A 13,397-nucleotide genomic window follows, 5' to 3' on the forward strand; every position below is an offset into this window, starting at 1 on the left:
ATACAAAATAAAGATGGTCCAGTCCAGTCCTTACTACCCGCAGTCAAATGGCCAGGCAGAATCCAGTAACAAGATTTTGGTAAACATTATTAAAAGAATGGTGATTGAGAGTCCGAAAAATTGGCATGAAAAGCTGGGAAACACTTTATGGGCATATAGAACTTCCAAGAGGGCAGGAACAGGGACAACTCCTTATGCTTTAACCTTCGGGTAAGATGCAGTGATTCCCATAGAGATCAATGTAAGTTCTGTCAGAATTCAGAATTAGTTCGGGTTACACAGTGAAGAGTACGTTGAAGCCATGTGTCAAGGAATTGAAGACTTAGATGTAGCCCGAATTGAAGCCTTGAATCAGATTCAAGAAAGAAAGAAAGTTGTTGCCCGAGCATATAACAAGAAGGTGAAGATGAAGTCTTTTAAGGAGGGAGATTTAGTATGGAAGACAGTCCTCCCTCTAGGAGCTCAGCTTAGGGGCTTTAGAAAATGGAGCTCGACATGGGAAGGTCCTTTCACTGTTAGTCAAGTGTTGAGCAAAGGGGGATATTACTTGGCAGACCTTGAAGGGAAAGGGCAGAAACATCCCATTAATGTTAAATTCTTAAAAAATTATTGTCCGACATTATGGGATGTTAGAGATTGTTACATTGAGGAGGATGCAAGGTGAAGCCGACCTCGGGGTATCAAGGTGCAGTGTATGATCACCAATCATTCAAAAGAAGACAGAAAAAACAAAAAGTTGCTAAGATAATGTTTATTTCATTTCGACAAATTGGTGATATTTACAAACTAATCCAAGTCCAAAGTACTACATTCGATTCCTTCTACAATGTTATTTTCAGCTGGTTTTCTGATGTCTCCCTGGATAGGACCCGATCAGGTGATCGGGTTGTACAACCAAGACGTGCCTAGTAGGGGATCCTTAGGCAAAATTACCACCATGTGTGATGGTGAAACCTGATTTATCACGACAGCAAGTAGGAAGGCAAGCCATCGTGAGGAAACCGCCTGACCAAGGGTGTTGGAGATAGCGGGGTGATCGACCAAAGGTGTTGGGGATAGTAGTTGTCTGATGAGAACTCTTTTCTCATGAAAAAGGAATTTTAAGAAACCCCACTTGAACTCTGAAGAACTCATTTCACAGTTTTGGGAGAAAACTAAGGAAGTGGAAAACACTTGAAGCGGATAAAAGATGAGATCGAGGATGGTTTGTGGGGAGAACCATAATTTATAGAAATGTCAGAAGGTAGTTCAAGGGTCGTGGGAAGATCGAGAGACTCCGGGTGACGTTAATCTCAATCAAAAGATACAAGTTCCGAGAGCAAAGGCGCAGACACATGCAGCTATTCAATTAATATTGGTGCCTAGAATTCCAGGCTAAATATCAATTGAAGGGGCACTGTTTGGATCAAAACTTAAAATTTGGGCTCGGGGGACGTTGGCCCAAAGAACAGCCTAAAAGGGAGAGGAACCCGAAGGCCCAGCCAAAATCCAGAAGACAGGAGAAGCCCGTTTCTGACTAGGTGCAGGCCATGCAGACCACTTGCTCACCTACCCAAAAGCCAAGTGGTATAGACCAGACAGCTAATCAACCTAAAAAGTACTTTTAAATGGCACTACAAGTAAAATAGCTGATGAGTCACTACCCTTCAAACTGTATTCGGGCAAGGTTATTGCTACAGGAGGCCAAGCCAAGGTGTCTATAAAAGGAGAAAGAGATGTCAGAATCAAGGACACTCAAACAAACAAACAAAAGCACAAACTCTGCTCAAAAGCCAGATTTGCCTTCAAAACGAAGTTGTAGTCAGCCCAAACCCTCATCCTTTTCGGGATAAACCCTTTGTAATAGCTCTGCTACCCTGCTCAACGCCTGCTGTAGTATCGATTTTCTTTCTGCAAACTCATTTCTCAACCCATTTTCCAAGCCTTCAAACCTTCTGTTAAACCACAAAGATAGGAAGTTGCAAGACGATCAGCCTTGCCCGACAAGGTTAAACCTTGCCCGACCTCCTTTGTTTTTGTCTTTCCATTCATTAGCCTAGCAATATGTTGTATACTTCAAATTATATCCAAGTTATTTCTAGTAATATGGCGTTTAAAAGACTCTCTCAGTGCTTGAATCCGACCTGAATATGTCTTTACAATTCAAGCCAGATCTAAGTTCTAAGCCTTCGGGCATAAAGATTTGATCACCCTAAAAGTCCTTGGCCTCAAGGCATAAAAAAGAACCTGATGTGGACTTAACCCATCCACTACAAGCTTTGATAACAAGAAGTCCGAAGTTACTTGGGGTGCAAGTAATCGACCTACCACTTGGTTTTATTTCTGTTATATTATGATGACCACATAATGTTCGAGTACGGGATGAATTCTGATAGGAAGCCTCAAGGCCTACACCTAAGGCCTCACAAAGGCACCTATTTGGATTCATCCTATTTCTCGGGCAAGAACATTGAGTATAGAAGGGGTTCTGATAGGAAGCCTCAAGGCCTATTCAAGGCCCCACAAAGGCACCTATTTGGATCCATTCTGCTCTCTGAGCTCAGGTAATCAGAAGTATAATGGTTATAAGAACCATATAACTAACAAAAGGAACCTTATGTGTTTGAGTACTAAGTTAGTTACTTACGGGAAGCCTCAAGGCCTACACCTAAGGCTCTACAAAGGCACCTGTCAACAACTAACATAGTCTCTCGAACACATATAATTAAAACTCAAACATCCGTTCTACATCTACCATGTTAAAAATGGTAGTGGCACGCCTGAGCAATTCAAAAGTTAATCTTGATCGTGAGCCTCAAGACCTACACCTAAGGCCTCACAAAGGCACCTTTCAAAATTAATTTTGTCCTTCTCTTTCAGCCTTGCTCGACAAGCCTTGCCCGACGAGTCTTGCCCGACAGGCCTTGCCCGACAGGCTTTGCCCGACAGGCCTTGCCCGACAGGCTTTGCCCGACAAAACCTGCTAGCAAAGCAGAAGCCTGACAGAAAAGTATCAACCGGCACCAACCTCTCGAGGAGCTGTGTGCTCATCGGCCAGGAAACATTCCCCACGGAAATTCCAGCCACGAACAGAAACATAAGTCATACTTTATGACTATTCTTGTCTCGGTATGTATTGAAAAGATATTCGCATGTTTGGCTTAATTATTTTTCATATATTTGCATATTTTTAAACTTTACCTATTGAATGTTTTAACTAGCATGTTATGTCTTTAATATGATCATGTCAAATAGGAATACCACAAGATGAATGACATTATACAACGTGTATTTGTAATGTACCAGGTGTTTGGTACGTTACGTAATGTTACACTAACTCATATTGATAGTTTGATTCATGAAATAATATTCATTAGATCATTCCAGGTATTTGGTACGTAAAGTTTTTTATTTTTGAAACGTATCCGTCTGGAAAAACGTTATACAATGCGTATTTGTAATGTACCAGGTGTTTGGTACATTACTTAATGTTACACTGACTCATATTGATAGTTTGATTCATGAAATAATATTTAATTAGATCATTCCAGGTGTTTGGTATGTAAAGTTTTTTATTTATGAAACGTATCCGTCTAGAAAAACATTATACAATGTGTATTTGTAATGTACCAGGTGTTTGGTACGTTACTTAATGTTACACTGACTCACATTGATAGTTTGATTCATGAAATAATATTAAATTAGATCATTCTAGGCATTTGGTACGTATAGTTTTTTTATTTTTGGAATGTATCCGTCTGGAAAAATGTTATACAATGTGTGTTTGTAATGTACTAGGAGTTTGGTACGTTACTTAATGTTACACTGACTCATATTAATAGTTTGATTCATGAAATAATATTAAATTAGATCATTCCAGGCATTTGGTACGTAAAGTTTTTTTATTTTTGAAACGTATCTGTCTGGAAAAACGTTATACAATGTGTATTTGTAATGTACCAGGTGTTTGGTACGTTACTTAATGTTACACTGACTCATATTGGTCGTTTGATTCATGAAATAATAATTAATTAGATCATTCCAGGCGTTTGGTACGTAAAGTTTTTTATTTTTGAAATGTATCCGTCTAGAAAAATGTTATACAATGTGTATTTGTAATGTACCAGGTGTTTGGTACGTTACTTAATGTTACACTGACTCACATTGATAGTTTGATTCATGAAATAATATTAAATTAGATCATTCCAAGCGTTTGGTACGTGTAGTTTTTTTATTTTTGAAACGTATCGATTTGGAAAAACGTTATACAATGCTTGTTTGTAATGTACCAAGAGTTTGGTACGTTACTTAATGTTACACTGACTCATATTGATCGTTTGATTCATGAAATAATATTAAATTACATCATTTTAGGCGTTTGGTACGTAAAGTTTTTTATTTTTGAAACATAAGAAGCTACCGAAGTGTTGGTGTGTTAATCCAAATGTACCAATTATTTGGTTTGTCTTTTATCATTAGTTAGACGATTAATGATCAATTGGTATTAAACTATCAACTAATAGGTACGTTAATTAGCGTTATATTGACATATTAATGCGATAAGTTTGTCAATTAGTCCACCACCCTTTTTTCTCAAAATCTGCAGGTTTACGTCGAACACTTCTGGAGTGGATGAATAAGCACAGTTCTTGAATAATTGGACCATTGTCTTACGAAACTTTTTCCCAAAGCCAATAGGATATGTTTTCATAATATTCTTTTGTATGTGGTAAATACAAAATCCATGTGGAGAAGTAGGGAAAACATTTGCCATAGATTGAAGCAATCCTTTGGGCCGGTCCGATATGAATGTAATGGTACGTTCATCTTCAGATGATACGGCATATAAGTTCATCAAAAACCAAGTTCAATTAGCCTCATCTTCAGCATCAACCAAAGCAAATGCAAGAGGGAAAAAACCTATACAAATGAAAAATATAACAGAATTAATACAGCATGATGTTAATTAACATACAAAAATATATAAACATCTTTACATGCATACCTTGGTTACGATTTTTCCCTGTCGCACCAAGCAAAGTGCCTTTGTACTTTGTTTTCACAAACATACCATCCAAAAATAGTAAGGGTCTACAATAATTAAACCCTTCAATAGAACCTCTAAAAGCAATAAATAGACGACGAAAGTGGGGGTGTTTGGATCGCACTCCAACACACAATGGGATCAGGATCACTTTTGCGGATCTCTTCAACATAACAACCTAACTTTTGGTAAGATAAAACGTCATCACCATGAATCATTGTCATCGCCATCTCTTTTCCGTACCATGCATTGTAATAGGAAACATCCAAACCATAATTCTTTTTTAAATCATCAACTATCTGAATTGGTTTAATGTGTGGATTGGACCGAATTTGCTCAACCAGTATGGAACACACAATCTTTGAGGTCATCATCCCACTTTTACGTTCTCGAATGCAACCGATGCATGTGTGCTGATTATTTAATGTCCAGATAACAAAATGGCCATTAGCACTGCATATAGATGCATGAACACGCCACAGACAACCTTCAATATCTTTCTTAATGCAAGAAGCTGTTATCCTTTTATGCTCATTTGCGACATACTCAAATTCAAAACCCATCTCAACAACATACTTGCATAGTTTAAGCCTGAACTCATCCGCTCCATCCTCATAATCCTGACCAACATGACTAATATAGCTTTTCCAAGGATGCGATAAATACATCTTAGCAGTAGGTGTTTTTAATTTCCCCAAAAACTCATTCCCATCGGTGTGCATTACACCTTCAGCCAAAAATGGTTATGTAATACGAATATCTTGACTAGCATTGCCAATTTCATTTGATTCTTTTAAGCTCACCAATATATCAACAAAATATGCGTTCTCCTTCGTTATAGACATTTGCAATACACGCACATCCATGTCACATTCCAAAAGACAACATGGGCATCCATTCATAGCATATGTAAGGTTAAATGAACCAACTACCAAACCACTGAACCTTGAGCTAACCTGGTTGCACAACTCAGAAAATGAAGTGTGCTAAAAAATGGGAATAGAAGCAGTAATATCATTATGGGTACATCTCCCAACAATAGCTCCTTCCATGAAGTCCTACATACAAAAATAAATTGGAAAATTGAGCTATACACACCAGATTACCAATGCAAAATGTAAACTTATATATCGATCGATGCTGAAAAACTAATTGGACCAGGGAATTCCTATTTAGCCAAGTAGCAGAGAAGAAAAGCAAAAAACAACCTATTCTACAACAACTTATTTACACCAAAGAAGATATATTACTGTCCTCTCCATTGTTATTAATTGCTTAATTTTTCTCTCGTTTATTTTGTTAAAAATTAGTGTAAAACAAGCCTTTCATAAGCCTTACACGCCCAAGCAAAATACATGCAACACCAATGTTTATTGGGGCATTTCATCGAACATGTGTTGGGCAACTTTCAAATCTTCAAAAACTCAACACAACTCCTCAGTGTGCATCTTATAACTTATCAATATAAATGAACTACTAGTATTTAAGCATAAACCAGAAGAAATACAAGCAAACAGAGCATTAAGCAACAAACGCACAACAAAATAATCAATCCCAATCCCTTTTCGAACCCAGACTAAAGTCGATGAAACTGCAACTTTATGATAATTATCTGAAAACCTTATGCACGTACCACAGACAACAAGGTCGACATTGTAGAGAATCTCGATAAAACCTTCTAAACGTAACAGCCTCAAGCATCTGAGAATAGAGAATACGTCTAATTATCTCACATGATATCAATATAAAATAACGAAAATAACCACTAATGGAAATGGATAAGTCCATTCAAAATTCAGCAATGAGGATCACAAAATTCAAACATGGAAGAAGAATTCTGGAAACACAATCCAGCGGCACATCCTACAAAAAAGGCCACGTACAGAAATAGGGTTTAGGAATATATCAGGCCAAAATGATATATATGGAATTTAATAATTAACATTTTAAATTATAAAAAACATGTAATTTAAATAAAAATATAAAAATACTGACATGATTATAGTTTAGGCATCCTAATCAAATTTCAAAATAGAACCAATGTTTGATCTAAAGAGTACTCGAAAAGTAACGGGGATTCTAATTTTCCCAAAAAATAAACAAAAAGTTCGCACTACAGCACAGGAAAACCAAAGAAAAAATCGGTTTCTAATATTACTTGCTTCAGAATTTTGAATTAGTTACTGGTAAGTTGAAATTATATTTTTATAATTTTTTGCCCTTACATTGTTCAAAAAGTTATTAAATTTTGAAGTTTCTTTAACAATGAGTTATATGTTTTTTTGCATAAAATATGATTTTTTTTTTCTTTTCATAATATAGAATATGAATTTTGTTGTTCCATAAAATACAAGTTTATGATTTTTTCTACACGATTAAAAAGTTGAGAGATTTTTTTCCCTTTGGTTTCTATATCGTCCGGTACACTTAAAAACCTGGCTCGGCTACTGGTATCATCTCTTTAATAGAGATCAGTCTATTGATACAACTGTATCTCACCTTAATTTGTGATATGAAAATTTTGAGAAAAGTAATAATTTTGCAAAGAAAACATAAAAAAAGCAATGTAATACACATAGGTGAGTTTGACAAAAACCAACGTGGTACGAAGAATGGCCCATTTATGGTATATATAAATTAATTTTTTTTGTCATCAAATTTGACTTGCAATGCAGGAATGGCAATGGGTTTATCCCGAAGACTAGTGTCAAATCTCCAAACACTTTTGGGTAGGCCACATACACAATTATATTGTTAATTGCTTTTTTTATGATTGTTTTATTAATAGTGAATATTATTTTTAAATAATTGTAAATTTGTATTTGTTTTTAATGTACCTAGGAATCAATCATATATATCAGATGAAATTGGTACATGAGTGGGTTGCACAATTTTTACCTCTAATGTATAAAGTGAATGAAGGAGATATGAGTAAATATCAGCAAATGAAATTGAACACAACATTGTGCATGGCAGCAGAACGAGGGCATGTGGAGTATATTACTCATTTTCTTAGAAATTCCTCATATCCTGTAAATTTAGTTAAGAACGAAAAGGACCAGAACTTGTTGCAAATTGCCGTTGAATGCCATCATCACAAAGTTTATAATCTTATACATGTCTCCGATCAGTTGCGCAAAAAAGAAATTATACCTGGCCTCGATCATTCAGATGAAATACAAGCAAGAGTGAGGACGAGAGATCAATTTGGTAATAATTTGCTACATACAGTAGCAAGTATTACCCCATTGTCACAAATTGATCACATTCAAGGTACAGCTTTGCAAATGCAGAGAGAACTACAATGGTTTAAGGTGATTATTTATCTACCTATCTATATAGCTTATAATTATAAAATATTTTGCCTACATGTTGTTTATATGCTGTTATTCTAATCTCATTTTCTCCCATTCCACAGATTTATGTTACTTTATTTATTCAATTTCAAAGAAAAAAAATACTGAAATTATTCTCTTTAAAAATAAAAATAAAAAGTTTGTCAACATGCACAAGCATAATAGAAAAAAAAATGAAACGAAAAGGAAAAAAATATTATGGTTTAACTACGTACTATATTATGATTCTACGTGATTAACTAATGATTTTGGGTTGTGTGGTGTCTCAAACGACAAAGGCTCAAGGATTTATATGAAGAGACAAGATTTAAGAGTCTCATCCATGAATAATTTTGTTGCAAAAAATGCAGGAAGTGGAGAGTGTCACATCCTGGCCTAGGCCCCCATCACATTTCGGCCTTGACTCCACCGCAGCACGATATTATCCGCTTTGGACCCTAACCATGCCCTCACGGTTTTGTTTTTGGGAACTCACACGAGAACTTCCTAGTGGGTCACCCATCCTTGGATTGCTCTCGCTGCGAACTCGCTTAACTTTGGAGTTTTGATGGAACCCAAAGCCAGTGAGCTCCCAAAAGGCTTACAAGATCCTTACCCCTGGGCGATGTGGGATTTTACAATCCACCCCCCTTAGGGGCCCGACGTCCTCGTCGGCACACTTCCGGCCAGGGATTGGCTCTGATACCAAATTGTCACATACCGGCCCAGGCCCCCACCCCACCATATCCCCGGCTCGACTCTATCGCAGCACGATATTGTCTGCTTTGGGCCCCGACCACACCCTCACGGTTTTATTTCTGGGAACTCACTCAAGCATAATTTCCCAGTAGGTCACCCATCCTGAGAATGCTCTGGCCCCTTTCTCGCTGAACTTTGGAGTTCCTATGAAATTCGAAGCCAGTGAGCTCCTAAAAGGCTTCGTACTAAATAGAAATGAGAATATACATATAAGGCGAGACAATCTGTAAATGAAGACAAGAAGACACCACGAAAAGTATTTACGGAGAATCACAAAGAATTGGGGCAAGAGGCGAGTCAATGAAGGAAACAACAACTTCTTGTACCGTTGTAGGTGCCCTTATTGTCACCATAGTGTTTGATGTGGTATTCACAGTTCCCGGTGAAAATGATGAAAAGACAAGTCGTCATACATTCTTAACTAATAATGCACTCACAACTTTTATAGTTTCAGATGCAATCTCACTGTTTTCTTCAACAATTTTGGTTATCATGTCTTTGGACATTCTCACTTCATGTTATTTTGAAGATGATTTCTACAAATCCTTGCCTACAAAAATGATAATAGGCCGTTTCACCCTCTTTTTATCCATTGCCACCATGATGATTGTCTTTTCTTCTAGTCTTTACATTATGCTTGAGGGGAAATTATCAATTGTTATTCCAAGCATTTTGCTTGCCAGTGTTCCAGTTACCTCGTTCATATTGATGCAATTTCCATTGTTTGCTGAGTTATTCATTACTACTTTTGGACCAAGAATATTTGACAGGAAGCAGAAAAATTAGTTTTGAGTTCCTATGTTATCTTTAGTTAGGTTTGAATTTGCTACTTTTTAAGAAACTTGTAAAGAGAAGCCAATGTATGCATTTTCTATTTGATAATTACGTATTCGCTTTCAATTCTAAAAGAAAATTCGATCTTCAATTTATATTTTTGAGTTTTCTTTTTAGGTGGATTTGTATTTTGAGTTAGTTACTAAAACAGGCTCTCTATATAGGCTCTATGTTTTGGTCAATAAAATGAATTCATTGAAGCAAAGCGAAAAAGCAGAAATGTTTAACAATGACTAGTTATCTTATGAGTTTTAAGGTCTTGAAAATAACAATATGGGTGGGGGGTAGATGTGAGCGGAGTAATGTAAGGTATCAAGTAGTTTTCCTACCGACATAACACTCAACATCAAAGACAAGTAGAGCATGGACCAGTGATAATGTTGGAATACTGTAGCAGAATTATTGTTCATTGATATTAAGTTTTATGGTACAATTGAATTTTTAATACATTTTGTTTTTTGATACATTTAGAATCAATTTATCGAAAGTCGGTACGTTTATTTTCAAATGTATCATAAGTTTTAAATACATTTTTCTATATAACAATACGTAAATTTAACAAATTAATGAAGTTTTCTTATGAAAGTATTATTGACTGTTTTAATTTTAAGGAAGAGACTAATTAAATATAATAATAGAAATAAAAAGTTCTCTATTTTTTTTAGTGATAATGAGCAATTAGTTAAATTAACATTTTTAACAACATAAACCACGAATTTAAAATGTCAGGTTTGGTAGAAAATTGGTTTTTAGCGGCTTAAAGGGATATATATTAAATAAATAGAAAATGATGAGTTGACAATTGTTCATGTTAATGCCCAAAATTTACAAGCTAATAAATTAAACAATAATTAGAATATGAACTAAAATGAAATGGACTTGAAGATTTAAGTGGTTCACCCTTCAAAACAAGCAACACGATATATGTAGCCTAGTTTTAAGTGGCTCAACTTTGGTTATCCAACCACGTCTCTTCAAGCAAAGTCCCGACCACCTTTATGCCCTACCCTAAGTCTTTACTCCTAGTTGCGAGTCATCATGTGGCTTGATTGATGTATGCCGGTCCTAAAACTTACATTGTAATATAAATTTGTCAGATTGCTCGCGTGCCTCTAATAGTCAAAAAAATATTTTACCTAACCAGTTAGGCTAAGTTAGTCGGTGGTCAGCTTTAGTGCTTGACTTTACCTTAGGCATTTCATTGTTTCATTTCCGGCATGTATCATTATGTGGGCCTAAAAGTGCTCAACATTAACAAATCAAAGCTTCTTAATCAAATTTTGTGAGGGAACATATGTTTAGTTTAATTAAGTTGCAAATAATGTGGGAGATTCTAACTAACTACTTTAAAATTTCACTATTTTTATTCTTTTTTAAATGTAATTAAAATTTTAGTTTGTCAACTAAAAAGCAATTAAATTTTACTTTTGCATGCTAGTAAAATATACGTTTCATGATTAAAACTGAAAAAGTGAAAATTAGAAGATAAATGAATAGTAATTACCCGAGTTTATCTTCATCCTATAAAATTGGATCTATTTCAAATTTTTCCTAAAATAAATTATCCAGACAATTGGTATTAAAATTTAATTTGTGATAACCTTAAAAAAAAAAAAATCTTATTTATCTTTTTTCTATTTTTTTGTTTTACTCCGTCCATCTCTCGAAACCTCCGCCTCTCCTCCCTGTTTTCCTCCGTCCCCTTTGTCTTCCTTTCTCTCGAAACCTCGCTTCCACCAAGTTGTCGCTACTGCTCCGGGAGAGAAGACACTTCAGTCCCATCCGATACTTCGTCGAGAGGTCATCACCGGCTTCGATAAGACCGATTTCCATCGCTCATGGGTTCTCGTAAGTCTCTCTCCCTCTCTCTCCACTCTTTGTCTCTAAAATCAATGGTAGGCTAGGTCGAAGAGGAGTCCACTAGAGAGGAACACCAGAGCGGATTTGGGTTTTGATCGTGGGCTAAACTCGGGACTAGCGATCGGCCAAACCGGGGCCCAGCAAGCGCACCACTTTTTAGCGTGGGCTGGAGATGGGTTTTGCAATTCTTGAGCAATTTTTGTGCTCAATTGTCTGACTTTTTCAGAGGACTGGAGCTGCTTTAAACCACCTGTCAGTTGTGTTTCCTTGTTCATGTTATTTTTGTAATATATCCGATATTTTTCATTGGTCATATCATATAACATCCGTTAAAATGAACAGGATATGACCGGACTCATTACATTTTAAAGAAAATATATTTTAAATCAATAAAATAATCAATTAAAAAATGTAATACTAAATTAGTATCCATATACCATATTGTCACATAAATATTACCTCAAAACATAAAAATATATTTGTTTTCACTAATTTTTTAATAGATTTTTTTTTTAATAAATGTTACTTCAAAACATTGCAGTAAGGTTCTTTTAATACTTTTTAATTAATGTAGAAGTATGAAAAATACAAAATAAATAAATAAATAAATACACACACACCCCCCACAAACGCTAGTAATGACAAACTCCACAACTTTTGTGAAGATGTCAACTCTGAAATTGGCTACCATAAATCATAGATTAAATTTAACTGTGATTATCGTTTACGTTCTATTATTCTCAAACCAAATTTTTTTTTTCAGATTTTATTTTTTGGGAACATGATCTTTTCGCGGATGCAAAAAGATGAACAGTTCGGATCATAGATACCAAGTTCAAGTTTTTACGGTTGGTAAAAATATTGCTTGGAATATATAAAGTTTCTAGAAACTATATAACATCGACTCATATTTCAGTTAATCATAAAATATCGGAACGTGATATCAACGATTTGAACCGGTCATTTTTCTGCATCCACTAAAAGATTATGTTTAAAAAAGATTTGAAAAACAAAATTCGGTTAGAAGAATTGAGCGTAAGACAATAGACGGTTAAATATAGATCTAGGGTTTATGGACTATGATGTCAAATTTCGGAGTTAACCATTCACGAAAGTTGTAAAGTTTGTCATCACGAGTAATTGCATTTTTTTTTTTACATTTTTTGCACTTGTATATTAGTTATTATGAATTTTAATTAGTTTTGCACTCAAACAAAAAATATTATTCATGAGATGTAACATCTCACATTGCTCAGAGGAGTGGATCTTGTAAGCCTTATATGTATATTCACATCTCTACCTAGCACGAGGCCTTTTGGGAGCTCAGTGGCTTCGGGTTCCAACAGAACTTCGAAGTTAAGCGAGTTCGCGCGAGAGCAATCCCATGATGGGTGACCTACTGGGAAATTTTCATGTGAGTTCCTAGAAACAAAATTGTGAGGGTGTGGTCGGGGCTCAAAGCAGACAATATCGTGCTACGACAGAGTCAAGCCTGGGATGTGATGGGGGCTCGGGCCGAGATGTGACAATTTGGTATCAAAGCCAATCCCTGACCGGAAGTGTGCTAACGATGACGTTGGGCCCCT

General features: G+C 35.8%; 1 protein-coding gene and 1 long non-coding RNA gene across 2 annotated transcripts in view; one reads left to right on the top strand and one right to left on the bottom strand.

Annotated features, from left to right (window-relative positions):
- LOC103454437 (uncharacterized) overlaps nucleotides 1-13,397 on the top strand; it is a 67,222-nt gene that overhangs the window by 29,658 nt on the left and 24,167 nt on the right. The window lies entirely within an intron of this gene.
- LOC103410917 (uncharacterized) lies at nucleotides 4,609-6,919 on the bottom strand. The gene is made up of 3 exons (XR_011577999.1): nucleotides 6,657-6,919; nucleotides 4,985-6,081; nucleotides 4,609-4,899 (listed from the first exon to the last, which is right to left on the bottom strand). It is a non-coding gene; the product is annotated as an uncharacterized lncRNA (long non-coding RNA).

The sequence above is a fragment of the Malus domestica genome, chromosome 17, assembly GCF_042453785.1.
Source record: "Malus domestica chromosome 17, GDT2T_hap1".
NCBI lineage: Eukaryota > Viridiplantae > Streptophyta > Magnoliopsida > Rosales > Rosaceae > Malus > Malus domestica.